This window comes from Lepus europaeus, chromosome 6 (assembly GCF_033115175.1).
Source record: "Lepus europaeus isolate LE1 chromosome 6, mLepTim1.pri, whole genome shotgun sequence".
Taxonomy (NCBI): Eukaryota; Metazoa; Chordata; class Mammalia; order Lagomorpha; family Leporidae; genus Lepus; species Lepus europaeus.
This window is the reverse complement of record NC_084832.1, coordinates 16,137,845-16,155,196: the sequence shown is the minus strand read 5'-3', so window position 1 is coordinate 16,155,196 and position 17,352 is coordinate 16,137,845. Positions and strand designations below refer to the sequence as shown.

The 17,352-nt window shown below is 35.4% G+C and overlaps 1 protein-coding gene and 1 long non-coding RNA gene across 2 annotated transcripts in view; one reads left to right on the top strand and one right to left on the bottom strand.

Annotated features, from left to right (window-relative positions):
• HS6ST3 (heparan sulfate 6-O-sulfotransferase 3) overlaps positions 1 to 17,352 on the top strand; it is a 799,545-nt gene that overhangs the window by 341,999 nt on the left and 440,194 nt on the right. The window lies entirely within an intron of this gene.
• LOC133761582 (uncharacterized) overlaps positions 1 to 17,352 on the bottom strand; it is a 32,254-nt gene that overhangs the window by 13,955 nt on the left and 947 nt on the right. The gene's annotated exons all lie outside the window — the stretch shown is intronic.

The window sequence follows — 17,352 nt, the reverse complement described above, 5'->3', positions numbered from 1 at the left end:
CATTTGAAGAAATAAAAACAGATTCAGGAGATTTCTCTTTGGCCTGGGTACTACTTTAACAGTGATATTTCATGATAGAATTTTGAAATATTAAGTGCATCCTTTATTTTCTACCTTCTTTGCTGGTATAAAAATCCCTTCCTAGGTAAAACAATAACCATGGCATAGCAAAGCAAGTGGCTTTGAAATGACTGTTTTCTGTGGTGGTAAAGCCTGGCAGTACCCAGAGGGCTGACGCTGGAAGAACAATCGATTTCAGGTTTTTTTTTTTTTTTTTTTTTAACATTTCTTTGCAAGTTCCTTTGGTGCGGACATTAGTGTCTTTTTGAAACATTCAGATTCATAAACTTCCAGGGGTGAGTTTTGAACCAACTTACTTTCTGTCCATGAAAGGGAAATATAAACATCTGGAAAGTTAAAACAAAATGAAATAACATTCTCATGTTTGTTCAATAAGACTTGGGAGAATTTTTTTCCCCTAATTCATTTTTCAGTCATGTGATTAATGTAGTTTCCTTGACATTTATAATCCTTTTATGTAGGTACCATGATGGTTTAAAGAGGTGGAATACTAATGGCATTAAACTGTTGTTTTTATTTCGGGTTAGTTCAGTTTAATTATGGTCTCAGCCTTTTCTAATCAGTTTTATATTTTTATTCAGACACTAATCTTGCATCACACACAGATAATTATGACAACTCCTTAAAATGAAAATAATACAAAGGCATTCAGTGAATAAAGACTAAGCTTTATATCATAATTCTTATACTCAGTGATTCTGATTTTTTATTCTCAAATATGAGTCAATATAGCTATTATCTATTTTGTGCATTTTGCTTAGTTTTGTGAAATTATAGTATTTAGCTCATTTTCATTGCTGTGAAAATACCAGTGCTATACCTTAGATATATAGAACACTAAAGTACTGTGTATGTTCATCTTCATTAGTACTTGAGAATGAGCAGAATGTTTTAGATGTTATTGTGTTTCACAACCAGGGTATTATTCCGTGAAGATCTCTGAGAGGAAGGAACTTGGGGCCAACACTATGGCACATGGGTTAAAGCCCTGGCCTTAAGCACCAGCATCCCATAGGGGTGCCAGTTCTAGTCCCGGCTGCTCTTCTTCCAATCCAGTTCTCTGCTATGGCCTGGGATAGCAGTGGAAGATGGCCCCAGTTCTTGGGTCCCTGCACCCATGTGGGAGACCTGGAAGAAGCTCCTAGCTCCTGGCTTTGGATCGGCACAGTTCTGGCCATTGCGGCCATCTGGGGAGTGAGCCAGTGGATGGAAGACCTCTCTGTCTCTACCTCTGTCTGTAACTCTGTCTTTCAAATAAATAAAATAAATCTTAAAAAAAAAATAAGGAACGGACTTGTTATAAATTCAGTCTGTTTTCCTTGGAATGGCGTGATTTTTAAAAATGCCATTACCATTCTTTTCAGGAAGAAAAGATTGTAAAATATAAAAGGGCAACAGTGACAACTTAGTTAAGCATGGCACATCTTAATGCCTTGGAAGGTAGAGAGTGATCAGATCTTTGTGTGAGAAAAAGATGTAAAAAGTGTATTTAGATTATTTGGTCAGAAGTTACTCTAAATAGGCTTTTGATTTTTTGTAGTCTGCACTGTTTTTCTTGGGGTGCTGTGGAGAACAGACAAGAATATACAGGAATCTCCTGTGTTCTCTTTCCATATTACTTGATTTGGACAACATTTATAAACATTTTCTGTAGAAGAGATATACATATGCAACTATGTTTGAAATATACATTTATATAGCATTTTAATAATTTTGCAATTCAGCTTCTGTAATTTGAATTAATATTCTATAAGCCATTGATTTTTAAAAGTTACTTTATTTTGTGGTATTTTACTTTACACTTAGGGAATTTTTTGAAATTAATATATTTATTGAAACAGTGCAGTAATCTGTTATGACTGATTTTTAAATACTTTGTCAAATTTTAAGCTTAAAGGGGGAGAATTATTTATAAAATTTTACCCATGTCTTCTAATGAAATATAAACCATAAGTTATCTCAGCCAAGTTTATATCCTTATGTACTTCTTTGGGCAGTATAGTGTTAAGACTTTGAATTTGGCTCTTGGATAGACTGGGGTCATATCTTTGCTCAGCTATTCACTTCCTATTTAAAGGTATTCTGGTTTATTAAGCCTAAGTTGTTTTACTGTTGAAATATGAATAATAATAGTGTCTACCTTGTAGAGTGTTATGAGTAAATGTGCAAGACCATTTGATATTCTTGATATTGGGAATGTATTAGGGTCTCAAAAGATGTTTCCCTTTTATACCACATACCTGGCACAATATCTTATACAGATTAGGAGCCCAAAATTATTTATTGTATACTGAAATGTGTGCTTTGGGGTTCTGGTTCTGAAACATTTGGTTAGATGGGTTTTCACTTTGGTAATTTCTTTAATGCATTATTGAGTGAAGTGCTGATTATGTAAATCAATAAGTAAGATTTTTGGTGACCTAGCAATATGGATATGCTAGTGCCTTGGAACATATAACTTGAATACACAAATTGTTCTTGTCCATCAGGAATTTATATTACAATTACAGATGGAGTTTGAGAATAATTTTCATTTAACCAATTAATTCTGTATAACAAGTAAAATGATAAAAGGACAAAAAAGACTATATTAAGTAAATGATCGTAAGAATAAGAATTTTAGGAGTTAAATAAAATGACACACCTTAAGATTTGCGGAAAATTTAGTTACAACTTAAAACTTGGATATTGATACTATTCAGAATTTTTAGTATTATTGTTAATACCAATATTGATAAATGGATTCCATTTCCAACCTCTATAATGCTACTTCAAGGTAGAAAATATATAATGATGGCATCCAGTGACAATGATTCAATACATAGGAACCCAAATGGCCTAGATATACATAGAGAAATGAATGGTACTCCAACTGGAACCCACTGCACAAAGATCCATATAACTAAAATATGAACGGAGATGTGGTAAATTCATTTAGCTGACCTGTGTTAAGTGAGGGTAGTGGAACATCATTTCAGGTGCTCAATATTCAATGGACAGAGTGTTTGGCAGGAATATGAAGTGTGGAAAGACAGAGCTCTGACTCCAGCTGGGAGAGACAATCAGAGAAAGGATGAGTGATGGAGAATCAAACAGATAAACACAACCTTGTGCAAATGCTCTGTGAGGCCAGAAGAATGTGTGCTTGGAGTTACCAGAGAAGAGAGACAAAACAAAAACAAAAACAAAAAACAGTAGGATTCTGAGTAAACAATAATGACCTCTAATGGGGAAACTCAGGAGGACTTCAGGAAAGAAAAGTATTCGAGTTAATACTTTGGGAGAGATTAACTCAATGAATTGTCTTAAAGATGTGATATTTGTTCCTATCTGACATGTGCAGGGTCAGACTTGTTTAGAGAGTGCTGGACAAAGTGTGCTTTTTCTCAGTCCGCCAGCATCTTGCGTGGTCATGGCAGGAGCTAATCCATATTTGGTTGAATAAATAAATAGTTTGTTTCCTTTGTGCATAACAGAAGCAAGCTGGGGGTTAGAGAAGTTCTGCATGCAATAACCACCACTTTATCTTTGTTCAGTACCTAAGAACACTGTCTTGTACACTGTAGGTGCTCAAATATTTGTTAAATTTGTCACTTCTGGGTAGGGGCTGTTGGTGATGGGGCTTAACTAAGTGGTAAGTAAACATACAAGAATTTTCCCATGGCTGGATGTGACAGAGCATATCGAAAATTTCAAAACGTGTTTGTTATTGTGGCACTGGCACAAGAGGAGACGTAGGTCACTAGAAGACCAATAGTAATTTCTGTCCACTAAGTGCTTCTAACGTTCCATGTGCTGTGATAAACATTTCATAGGAATCCTCTTCTAATACTTAAAATTATCTGCATGACATCTCGCTCTGTTTTACAGGTAGTGGAATTAGACACCAAAATGTGAAGTTACTTAGTCAAGGACACAAAATCAGGGGGCTTGAAAATGAGTCCACAAAATTAACAGCCCCCACACAAGGTAAAACAGTTTATGGCAATTTGATCTTAGAGCAGGGTCAAACATTAAGGCTTGCTCAAGAGTGGGAATGAGGTTTATTTAAAATAAAAATTTGTTCCTACCTCAAATAGCATGCCAATATAAATGCCAGGTGGATTACAGAATTAAAAAATAGAAGAAACAAATAAAAGAAACCATAAACACACCATGAGGTTAAAATTTCCCTCACATTTGTATTAAGAAAGGTGTTCCATTTATAGAATAGTGAGACAAACAACAGTGAAAATAATGATGGATTTGACTACATAAATATTTGCAGCTTCTATAAATCAAAAGAGCCAAAAGATATTATGCACAAAGTTGAAAAGTAAATGGAAAATTGTGAAAAATTACACTTACAAAATATACATCACAAGGTTAAGATCTATGATATAATGTAATGTGATAAAATACATAATGGAACAGTATTTTATAAATCAATAAAATACAAATTTTACAGTTAAAAATAGAAGGTAAGAAGAAGCAATTTTCAAACATATATAACCCCACTGATACCCAAGAGATAAAAAATTAAAGCCATAATAATATGCTTTATATAATCACATTGATACACATTTTTAAAATGTTTGTTCCTGGGAAGAGTGCTCTAATGTTCTGTCTGGGTGTTGCAGTGCTACCTCCACTGTGAAACATTGAAGAAGGTGTCTAGAAAAAGGAAGTGTAATATTGTGGTATGTTAGCCATAATTATTGTTATCCAAATTACTCCAAGTATATCTAACGAAATATTAGTGAGCTATCTCTGTTTTTTTTGTTTTTGTTTTTGTTTTTCTTAATGAGATATTTTTACACATAATACTTAAACACCTGGTAACATTGGAGTAAATAGACATTATAGACATAGAGAATAATATTGCTTTGATGAAATAGAAATATAGCTAAATAAAAAGATAGGAAGGAAATACATCTAAGTATTAATCATGTTGGTCTAGCTTTAACTACATTATATTTTCCAAATCCCCTACCACTAAGAAACGATAAGAAATTACAAAATGTTAAAAAAATTGAGAAGATATTTTGATATACAATTTCAAATTTTATATAAAACCTGGAGCTCATAGCTTGGAATGAGGATATTCAATTTCCATATTAAAGTTCTTTGACCTGACTGTTACAACACATACAAACCATCCTTGATGGGATTTTGGCCAAAAAAAAAAAAAAGATAGTGAAAAAATCTAGGTTCATGTTATTCCAGAACAAGTGAGTTATGTGTTGAGGATTTAAGCTAGTTTTAACATTTAATGCATACATGACAGAATACTTTCATTTACAGAAGAGTAGGATACAACCCTGCCCAAACCCCAAAGTTCAGTGAAGATGATCCCTCAGTTAGCCAGAGCAGCAAGTCTAGCACCCCCACTATCAATTAGGGAGCAGGTAGTTCCAGGGAAGAAAGCATTTGAACCAGCTCAGAAGTCAGAAGAATATTCATGGGGATTATTTTAGGACGTATGTGGATCAACATGGAGAGAAGAACATCCTATGTAGAGAAAGGATATTTGCAAAGGTTGAGTTGGGTGAAATAAGATGGCAAAGTTTGGGAATACAAGAGTTTTGGTGGGACTAGAGCTAAAGGAGGCTCAGGGGAATTGACAGGCGATGCAATGAAGAAGCGAATATGTTCTGATGCTTGTGTTAAATCAAGACTAAACTTGCAGGTTACAGGAGCTGAGGTAGGACTCACAGGAGAGGAGTGACATGCTTAGATTAATGTTTTAGAAGGCCTGCGACTCTACAGCCTCGGGAATAGATTGGTGGGAGACTTCATTAGAGGGATGATGGATGGTTAGATGTTGTAGAAATCCAGATGTGAAATAATAAGGACATGAACAAAGGAAGTGGCAAGAGGAGTAGACAGAGATGTAAAAGAGTGTTTAAAGTAACAGAGCTAGATGAAAAATGAATTGAGCTGGCTGGGGTGAATGACAAGAAGGGAGCTAAAATGAAGTGAAGCTTCAGGTTAGATTGACAGGAGAATCATCCAATTCTTTATGCATATTGGAAATGGAGAAGGTGGATCAAATTTGTTTCTGGAAATGCATAAAGTATGTGTAGTATGTCTAGCAGGAGATTGAACATATCCTTGGGGCCCAGAAAAAGATGAAGAGAAGCAAAGGTGGGAATGAGAGCACATCGTTGGGAGAGTTTTGTCAGAAAAGAGAATGGCATGATGCAAATCTGGAAACATTAACATTTATAGGTTGGGGATATTTAAGAAGATTCTTGGGTAAAAATGGTCAAGCACAATGGCTGGAGATCAGGAGACAGTGTGCTATTACAGAAGACATAAGAAAGAGAATCTCCATGCTTTTGTCCAAACCACAGAGAAAATGAATGAGAAAAGTGTTGAAGGCTTCCTACTGATCTCTTTCTTTCACTATATTACAGACACTCACGAAAGGCATCTGCTCAACTTGGACAGTTTTTATGCAAAATAAATTCAACTGAATCTACACATTTCCATTTCAGAATATGTGTTTGCTTGCACACGTAATATATTTGAGTAGGCAGATAAGATATACAGGTGAGTGAGAGTACTTCAGACAGTTCATGAAAAATGCAATTAAAAGATAAGTTTATTTTGGTACAAAAGGTTTTGAAATTGCCAGGAATGTTTTGAACATTCCTCATATGCATGAATTTCAATTGTTCTGCAACACAATAAACCTATCTTTTAATTTCATTTTCCATGAACTTTTTGAAGCACCTTCATATCTATATCTATCTATCAAGCATCTATCAGTAGATATATCTATATATCTGTATGTAAATATAAGCCTGAGCATAATGTCTAATCAGTGTTTACTGACTGAACAATGAACAAGTGAAGGAAAAGAGAAGAACAGGATGAAATACAGAGGCACTGCTTGTATGATGTCCATTTTTTCCATCTTTTCTCAAATCGCCTTTTCTTTCTGATACTTTCTATGGCTCCCAAGAGTCAAAGTGCATTTTTCCAGACTGAGAACATGCCCTTCAGTGCACTGTGGTTATATGTCACATGAGTGCAGTCTTATTCAAAAGGCTTTTTTGAAGGGATGCTTTCTGTGTTTCACTCTCAGTATCAGGTAGAATTGTTTTTTAAATTGTATTTTTTTGAAATGCTAGCATCAGACTCAATATTGTTTCATCTTTTCATGAATATTATTCATGGATTAGACAAATTGTTCCTTAAGTTTCTGAAGAACAACACCACTTCATACCTGGAAGGAAAGTGAGTTAACATAAGCAGTGTAAAATTTAATATGTTAAAGCATACTATTCTATCAAAGATGGCAGTACCTTTCTCTGAAGGGAGGAGAGAACTTCTACTTTGACTATGACCTTGTCTAAATAAGATCGGAGTTGGTGAACTCAAGAGGCTTCCATACCCTTCGCAGCTCATGGCAAGAGCCTCGGGTAATTACTGACGTCATAAATAAGAGTGTCAATTGTTAAATCAACAATAGGAGTCACTGTGTACCTGCTCCCCATGTAGGATCTCTGTCCTTAATGTGTTGTACCTGCGAATTAACGGTAAAACTACTACCCAAACAGTACTCTATACTTTGTGTTTCTGTGTGGGTGCAAACTGTTGAAATCTTTACTTAGTATATACTAAGTTGATCTTCTGTATATAAAGATAATTGAAAATGAATCGTGATGAAGAATGGGATGGGAGAGGGAATGGGAGATGGGATGGTTGTGGGTGGGAGGGAGGTTATGGTGGGAAAAGCTGCTATAATTCAACAGTTGTACTTTGGAAATTTATATTTATTAAATAAATGTTAAAAATAAATAAAGAATGAGCAGAAAATAAACTGGTGCTGATGTGACATGAACAATAATAATTTTAATGAACATGGGGTCAGGAAAGAAATGGTCGGTGAAAGGGATGGAGAAACAATGCATTCTCTTAATTAAGTCACATATTTATTCATCAATTCTTGCAAAATACTAACTTGGAGAATTTATGAAGGATCTTACAACAAAACTTAATTTTCAGAAGCCTCCACTATTAAATTTCAGTAGCATTCTGGTATTCGCTACATTTTTTGTTTCATTGTACTTTGTCAAAGCCTTCTTTAATTTACTTATAAAGCTTACAGTTGTGAGAATGGTATATTCTTTACTGGATGTTTAGAGTTTGAATGCAAATCATGTGTTAATTGTTATAATTTTTTAAGATGATTCTAAATCTATCAATATTTGCAAACATCATCAGTCTATGACCTTATCCCCTAAAAAGACCTATTATGATTGTACTGTTAATACTTTTGATTACTTCTGCTACTTAGCATTTGACTTATCAAAGATCCATGATAGAATTCCTTTCTTCCTATTCCTAGTGTTTGATGAGATGAAAAATATACTGTTAGAACTTAGGTTGCTATTATGAATGCATATCATGTTTGCAATTATGTTAAACACCACAAGCAACAAAATGTTACATAAATTAAACTGGACAATAGCCAGATTTCTTTCAGAGGATAGTATAGTGAAAAACGAGGAGGCCTTGCAATGTTTCTTTAAATCCACATGGTGAATTGTGCTGACTTGGTTGTATTTCTTGTATTTTTCACTATTAGTCATAGGTCATAACTTTCATAAATAAGACATTTTGATAACACATATTGAGAAGATCCATTAAAAAATAAAAATCTCTCTTAGGCTTGTTCTCATTGGGGCTTACTAACTGTTAAATAGAGCAGTTAAGAACTGATTTTTATTCATATTGCTTTGTTGCCAATTAGAATTGAATTTAGACTTTAAAGGGATCTTAATGTCATTTAGTTGGACCTTTTAATTTATATATGTAAAATATGAAATTCAAAAAGGTGTATTTACCCAAAGCTAGTTTTGGAATTCCAGCCTCATTTCAAGCTTCTTGACTCTTGTTCTACTCTTTCTAAACACAGTGTTACTTCTTGCTAAGTTAGTTGACTATTAAAATTGAGAATAATTTTCTTCAGTTTCACAATGTAGTTTTTTGTTGATGGCAGTCATCGTTTGGGGCAGGAGAAGGAGAAGCAGTCTGTGAAAAACAGATTAAGAAAAACCACATAATTGACTCTTCAGTGTTTGAAAATTGTATAGAGTATAAGAAAGGAGAGAGCTTTCCTTAGAACTCAGTGACATGTGAGCAAGCAGTTAAAGTTACGCTTCCTTTTAAAAAATGTGTTTTGAGGATTCAACAAGTTTTGCTTCTCTTAGTCCTTATGGTTGTAATTACTCAGAAAGGTAGCTTTTAAAATAGAAATACTTTACACTTAAGAGAAAATTCAGGCTGATTTTGGGCTCAGACGTTGCTGCCTTACAATTATGGTTCTTTAGGGAATGGAGTGACCTGCTCAACCGTTTTGAATCTTCGCACAGTGTAACATTAATCAGAAAATTACAGTTCCTGCAGGGAGTTGTCTGGGAACATGATGTTCAGTACAGATGGGGTGGGAGCAGATGAGGAGCGGGAGGGAGGTCGAGGCATGTGACTTCTTCGCCAGTGAAGTCGTCTCAGGAACCCACGCACAGCCCCAGGTCACACTGGTGAAGAGGATGCAGCGTAGTTCAACTCCTAAGCTTCTCACAGCTCGCTGATGCACTTCCATTATCCTCTTGCTAAGCTACAGCAATTTTCATTGCCTTTTGAAGGAAAAAAAATAAAGTGCTCTGTTGTTATGTGGAAGGAAGAGCGCACCATTTCAGAACATTGCCTTTACTGGGTCTGCCTAATGAAGCAGCTTAGGTATCACGTGACTGGAATAACAGCGTTCGGGGAAATAGGGCCAGCTTGCATAGCTATCTACATGTGCACATTGGCACAGAGACCCTGGATTGGCTTTAGAAAATAATGGCTGATGTCCTCTGTGGATCTTGTGGGAGAATCTTACTAAAAAAAAAAAATAAGACATGATTCATTTATGCCACTTCCGTCTGTTATTGGCAACCCTGCAAATGATCTGGAGCAGGTGGACAACCCAATAAGCAAAGAATGTGCTTTGTAGCTTGTCATATTCCACGTATCTTATTTTGATGAAGATACACACAGCAGAGGATCATATTTGTATTTGATCATGTGTTAGGAATCTGTAAAGCACTAACAAAATAAAGGGGACAATTCCTCTTTGGTAAGTTACTTGACTATTTAAATTGAGAATAATTTTCTTGCAATTTCACAGTCCAGGTTTTTGTCGATGGCTGTCATCATTTGGGGCAGGAAAAGGAGAAGCAGTCTATCAAAAACAGATAAAGAAAAGCCACACCACAGCCTGCTGTTTCTGCTATTTTGGATGATCGAGCTTGTGCGCAAATGAAATCATGACAGATTCATTTATATGAAATGGCCATTGCTGATCTCCTTGCCAGAAACTAGATTGCTTTTTTATTTAGGAGATTTGCAGAGCGGTCCTTAGCTTTTTTAGTTAGTGGCAAAATGGCACTTGGCCAAACTGCCTTTTCTCATCCAGTTGGTGTTGCCAATATCTTGGGATGCATGCATTAAAATATATTTTCAGCCAATTGAAAGAAATATTTTTTTTTGTTTAAGTGTTGTAATCACCTACAGAGTTGGACTAGGAGATACCTCATGTGGCCCCAGTACTCCTAGCTCAAATAATAGAAATTTTACAATCAAGAAACAAAGGGTTAGGAAAGGCAACAAAAACAACTATGGCTGGACTTTTTTTTTCTTTTTCTTTTAATGGCATTTGCTACTATTGATCATCTCTGAAGTTGCTTAAAGCATTTTCTCTGCTGGTTCTTCAGGCCGAATTAATTGAGCAACTGAACTCAATAAATTGACTGATTGGAGAACAGAAAGGTATTAGGTTGTCACCAAGAAGAAGCCCTATTTGGAACCGTAAATGAGCCATTTGTTTTCTTGATAACTCTTTCAGTAATTTCTATCGTCCCATAGAGGGCCAGTCTCTTGCTTTATGCAGAGACAACTTTTCTGCTACCAGCAAATATTCCGATATTTATAGCAAGGAGGCAGGCATTGGAAGAAGTATTATATGATAAGTCAACATGCTTCATAGTTTTATTTTGCAGTTTGCTGATGCTTTGTTTTCTTGCAGATACTAGCTATTGGTGTGTTTAGTGGACCAATACATTCATTCACTTACTGAATGTTCTGTACAAGGTAATTGTGCCAGGAGCTAGAGGTTTAGAGAAAAATAGACTAAGCAGCCTGCCCTTGGAAGCTTACCTTCTAAGGCAGTATTCTTCCTTGCCCAACTTCATGGCCAGTTGTGAAGAGCACAATTTCAATTTTTTTGGTATAAAAATAAAAATAAATTTGCATTTTCCACGAATTTTTTGAAGCTGCATCTTTTATAGATAGATAATTAAATTGTGTCCTATATCTTTCCCAGTGAGTTCTGAACTTCATCTTTGCATGTGTTGTAACCCCAAACCTAAAAATGGAGTGCCAGGTTCTGAGAAGGAAGACTAGACCATCTTTCTCTGCCTTAGAAATGTACAACGATGGATGAGTCAACGTATCCATGCCCATTGTAACTGTGTTCCAGGAGGGATGAATGTTGAGCTAGGGAAGAAATGATTACAAGAGAGAAGGCAAACAGTATGTGAGAACAGCTTCTACCATGTGGCGGCAGGGCCATGCGCTCTGGTTTGTGTCCAGTTCTTGCTTTCAGCTGCCATTTCTGGACTTCACAGAGGTGCTTCATACTTGAGAAACCTGCTGGCCCAATCTACTCAAAATCAAATCCACCTGACCCACGTCTATGTCTTTGGAATGCTAAAGCTCAGCACCAGTGCTGTGAAGTGCCTCAATTCATGCCTTCTACATTGATTAACTGCCTTGAGGGTTTTTACAGATTTCAAGGCAAGACTTTTTTTTTTTTTTTCAGTGTCAGTTGAATAGGCTGATGCATGGATTTCCTTTATTGAGATCTGCTTTCATTAGGTAATTAAAGAGGCAAGAAAAAATCATAAAATTTTTCAGTTGAAACAATTTTGTGTGAATGTTTTTCAGTTACAATATTATTAGTCAACAGATGTGAATCACTAATTATGTGTTCCTTTTCTTTTTTGATGTGAAACAATACTTCAAGTGTCTATAGGAATAGGAGCCCTTAATTCTGTAGCTGCATTAAAGTATAGGGAGAAAATACAATGGCCAGTTACTAAACAAAACCTAGAAAGAGAAAATTTGACAGTTTATATTTGATTTGGCCTGGGAAGAGGAAAGCTGGGTTGTAATGTTTAATGTTTGTGAAAACATTGGCTCCTCTTGGTCTGATATTTAATGATAGACATCAATAAATAGATATGAGGATACTTCAAAAACTTCATGAAAAAATAGAGTTAAAAGATAAGCTTATTGGGGGTAAAAATGTTTGAAATCTATCAGTTTTGTGTTCTTTGTTTTTTCATATTTTTTCTTCATACTATTTGTTGAACTCAAAATAGAGTTAATCACATGTGTATAAAGTAAACTGAAAATAGATCTCAGTAAAAAATAGGAGTAGGAATAAGAGAGGGAGGAGGAAGTTTGCATAGTTTTCATAGTCTACATTCCCATGAATTATCTGTATTGTAGTGTATGTTTGTTTTCTTAGGGATGCCTTAATATTTCACAAATTTGGTGGCTTGGTCAGTGTATTGTCTATGTTTCTGGAAAGTAAATCCTCCAAAGCTCAGGTGGCCGTAGGGCCATGCCCCTCTGAAACCTGTTGGGGAAAATCCTTCCTTGCTTTTCCCGAATTCTGGTAATTGCTGTCAGTCCTCGAGACTCCTTGGTGAGTGGATGTATTGCTGTGGTCTGCCCCCGTGGCCACATGACTGTCATTTCCCAGGGATCTCTGTGTCCACGTGGCATCCTCCCCCTCCTTTAAGGACATTGGTGGCACTGAGTTAGGGCCCACTCTTGTGATTTCATTATACACTGATTCTGTCAGCAAAAACCCCATCACCAAATAAGATAACTTTCCCAGGTACTAGGGTTGAGGACTTCACTGTACCGTTTCTAAGGATGGGGTGGGGAGGAGGGGCAGTCAGGACATAGCTCTATAATGGAGGAGTTACTGTGTCATTCATGAAGATCCCATATATAACTATGGGGTACTATGGCATGGTCATAGCTTGCCTATGGATTCTCTTACTGCTGGAGGCTTTTCTTATGTTCTTCAAGGAATAGCAGCAAACAACATACAAATGCTAGCCCTGAAAGTTTGTGTACTAAGTGACATTAGTCTGCCTGGACAGGAGAATAACACTGGAAATTACCTGATATAAAGCTGGATTTAATGAGGGGGGTTCATGCATCATTTTTGAAGGGGATAAAAAAAATCAGATTTGTTTGTTTGGAAGAGTCCCTGTGTATGCATGCTTTTCTGGGAGATCTTTGTATGTCGGATTCTTCCTTATTCTTCCCAACCCACATGCTTTATGTTGTCCTAATTCTTTGGCAAATTCATGACATATTTACTGAATTGCTATATAATGTATCACTTGGATAGATGCTAATACGCAAGGAATGTTTATTTCAAAGATTTATTTAACTTTTCTGCCAATTTGGTGAGTATTTGAGGAAGGCTTACCTTTATGTGTTTTTTTAAATAGTAATTTTTTATTTATATAAAATGAACAAATTTCAGATTTGGGAGTATAGGGACAGTTCTCATCCTATTGGCCCTCCTGCCCATAGGGCGAATAGGATAACTGTCCCTATACTCCCATACTCTCCTATACTCTCTCCTTTCTTTCTTATTCATTCTTTTATTTTTTGAAGTGACAGGCTTTCAATGTATTTTATAATCACAAGTTGTAACTCTCTGCTAAGTAAAGAATTTAACAAATAGTAAGAAGAAGAAGAAAAAATCATACGGGTTTTTTTCTTCAGTTTGTTAATATGATGTATCACAATTATTGATTTGCAAATGTTGAACCATCTTTGCATACTAGGGATAAATCCCACTTGGTCTGAGTGAATAATCTTTCTTATGCATTGTTGGATATCATTAGCTAGTATTTTGTTAAAGATTTTTTCATCTATGTTCGTCAGGGATATTGGTCTGTCGTTCTCTTTCTTTGGTGTATCTTTTGCTGGTTTTTAAATTAAGGTAATGCTGGCTTGTAGAAGGAGTTAGGGAGCATTTTATCCCTTTCAATTGTTTTGAAAAGTTTGAGAAGAATTGGAGATAGTTCTTCTTCACGCTTGATCTTAGCCAAAAGGCCGAGAAGAGATGGAGATAGTTCTTCTTTAAATGCCTGGTAGAATTAAGTAGTGAACCATCCAGTCCTGGGCTTTTCTTTTTTGGGAGGATATTTATTATTTATTCAAGCTCTGTCTTGGTTATTCATCTAGTTAGGTTTTCTATGTCTTTATGATGCAATTTTGGTAGATTTTATTTGTCCAGAAATCTATCCATTTCTTCTAAATTTTTCAATTTATTGGTATATAGATGCCTGTATTAAATTGATTCTTTTTATTTCTGTGGTATTCATTGTAACATATTTTTTTCTCATCTCTGATTTCATTAATTTGCCCCCCCCTTTTGATTAATTGGTTCAATGGTGTATCTATTTTGTTTATTTTTTCCATAAAAAGAAAAAGAAAAGCCTCTTCCTTAAACTGATCTGTTGTATCATCCTTTTTTTCCCCCTTTTTGTTCTCAATTTTGTTTAGTCTCTAATTTTAATTATTTATTTCCTCTACTAATTTTGGGTTTGTTTTCTTCTTATTTTTTCTAGCTCCTTGAGATGTATTACTAGATAATTTATTTTATGCCTTTCCAATTGCTTGATGTAGGCACTGATTGATTTAAGCTCTCTTCTTAATACTGCTTTCACTGTATCCCACAGGTTTTGGTATGTTATGTTGTCATCTTCATTTCCAGGAAATTTTGATATCCTTTTTTTCTTTTATGACCCACTATAGCTATTCAAAGCAATCGAAAGGGAGGGACTGTTCCCTAACTCCTTCTATGAGGCCAGCATCACCTTAATTCAAAAACCAGAAAAAGATGCACCAAAGAAAGTGAACTGTAGACCAGTATCCTTGATGAACATAGATGCACAAATCCTCAACAATCCACCTCACCCGGGAGCATGTTTTTCAGTCTCCATGTGTTTAAATATTTTCTGGGGTTTCTCATGTTGTTACTTTCCAGTTGCAGTCTAATGTGGTCTGAAAAGATCCATGGTATGATTTCAGTTTTTTTGTATTTGTTGAGACGTAATTTATGGACTAGCATTTGGTGTGGAAAAAACAACATTTCAATATTAGAATATGAAGACGAAGACATAGATGGAATGCCTGAAACAGAATTCAAAAAATTATCATAGGATTACCCAAAAACAACAAGAAGGAAATTCATGAGTTAAATAGATCCATCTATGACATGGATGAAAAATTTTCCCATGAGGTAAAGATTTTGAAGAAAATCAAACTGAAATATTAGAAATGAAGAATTCAATATATCAAATAAAAAATACAGTGGAAAGCCTGAACAACAGATGTGGTGAGGCAGAAGAAACATGTTCCAACTTAGAAGACAAATCTTTTGAAATATTGTCAGTCAAACCAAAAAAAAGAAGAAATTAGAAAAATTAAAAACAGTGTTCCAGATTTATGGGATACCATGAAACAACCCAACATATGAATCTTAAGCATTCCTGAAAGAGTGGAAAGAGAGAATGGATTAAGTAGCCTCTTCCATGAAGTAATAATATAAAGCTTCCCTAATTTGTAGAAAGAAACAGACATCCAAGTACAGTAAGCATGTAGAGCTACTAATAGAAAGGACCAGAAAAGATCTTCACCATGATATATTGTAGTCAGACTTTCAACAATAAAACATAAAGAAAATATTCCAAAATGTGCATGGAAAAATGTGATTAATTTCAGAGCATCTTCAATTATACTCACAGCTGATTCTTGTCAGAAACACTACAGGCAAGGAGAGAAATGAGAGACAGCCCAAGCCTTAAGGAAACAAAACAAAACAAAACAAAAAACAACAAAAAAACTTTCAACCCAGAATACTGTGCAAAGCTCTCATTTGTGAATGAAGGTGAAATAAAGACCTTCCATAACAAACAGAAATTGAAAGAATTTGTCACCACTTGTCCAGCATTACAAATGATGCTTCAGGATTTTTTCACTGTAATCACTAGCAGAAAAATCTCCTAGTAAAAGTATAAAGAAAATCCAAAGCAAGCAATCGGGATAGTTACGGGAAAATGGCAGGACTAAATCATTTCTTATCAACAATAACCTTGAATATAAATTACCTAAATTCTCCAATTAAAAGATAGACTGGCTAAATGGATTAAAAAGTAAGGTCCACCTATTTGCAGCTTGTAAGAAACACACTTCACCAACAAAGATAAATACTGACTGAAAGTGAAAGGCCAGAAGAGATTTTCTATGCTAATGGAAATCAAAAAAGAGCAGAAGACATTCTGATATCAGACAAAGTAGACTTTAGCACAAAAACTATTAAAGTACACAATGAAGGGCATTATGTAATGATTAAGGAATCAATTCAACAGGAAGATGTGACTGTAGTAAATGCACATTCACCTAATGCCAGAGCAACTGACTTTTTAAAACATGTTTATGGATCAAAAGGGAGACATAGATTACAATACAGTAATAATGGGAAAATTCGGCACCACACTTTCATCAATGGATAAATCAACTAGACAAAAAATAAACAAACAACAGAGCTGATCTACACTATGGATCAAATGGACTTAATTGGTAGCTACAGAACATTTCATCCCACAGCTGAAGAATACATATTCTTTTCATTGGTGCGTGAAACTTTATCTAAGAAAGACCTTTATAGCAGCAAGTTTGCAAGCACACTTACAGTATTTTAAAATAGCTGATAATTGACAATCAAATGTGTTTCAGTATTAGATTTACATCAGCTTAATTACCCTAGAACATTATATATATAATGTTACATATATGTATCAATTATATGTATATATTTTATATATTATGTCTGTGTGTGTGTGTATTTGAAAGGCTGAATGACAGAAAGAGAAGAGACAGATCATGAAGGGAGAAAAACATCTTCTATTTACTCATTCCTTCCCAAGATAGCTGCTACAGCCAAGGCTGGGCCTAGCCAAAGCTATGAGCTGGGATTTTCACCCTTCTACTCCATATGGGTGTCAAGGGCCTAAGTATTTAGGGCATCTTCCACTGATTTCCCAGGTGCAGTGGCCGGAAGATGGATCAGAAGTCCAACCAGGGCTCAAACTAATACTCTGACATGGGATGCCGGCTTCAGAAGCCACAGCTTCA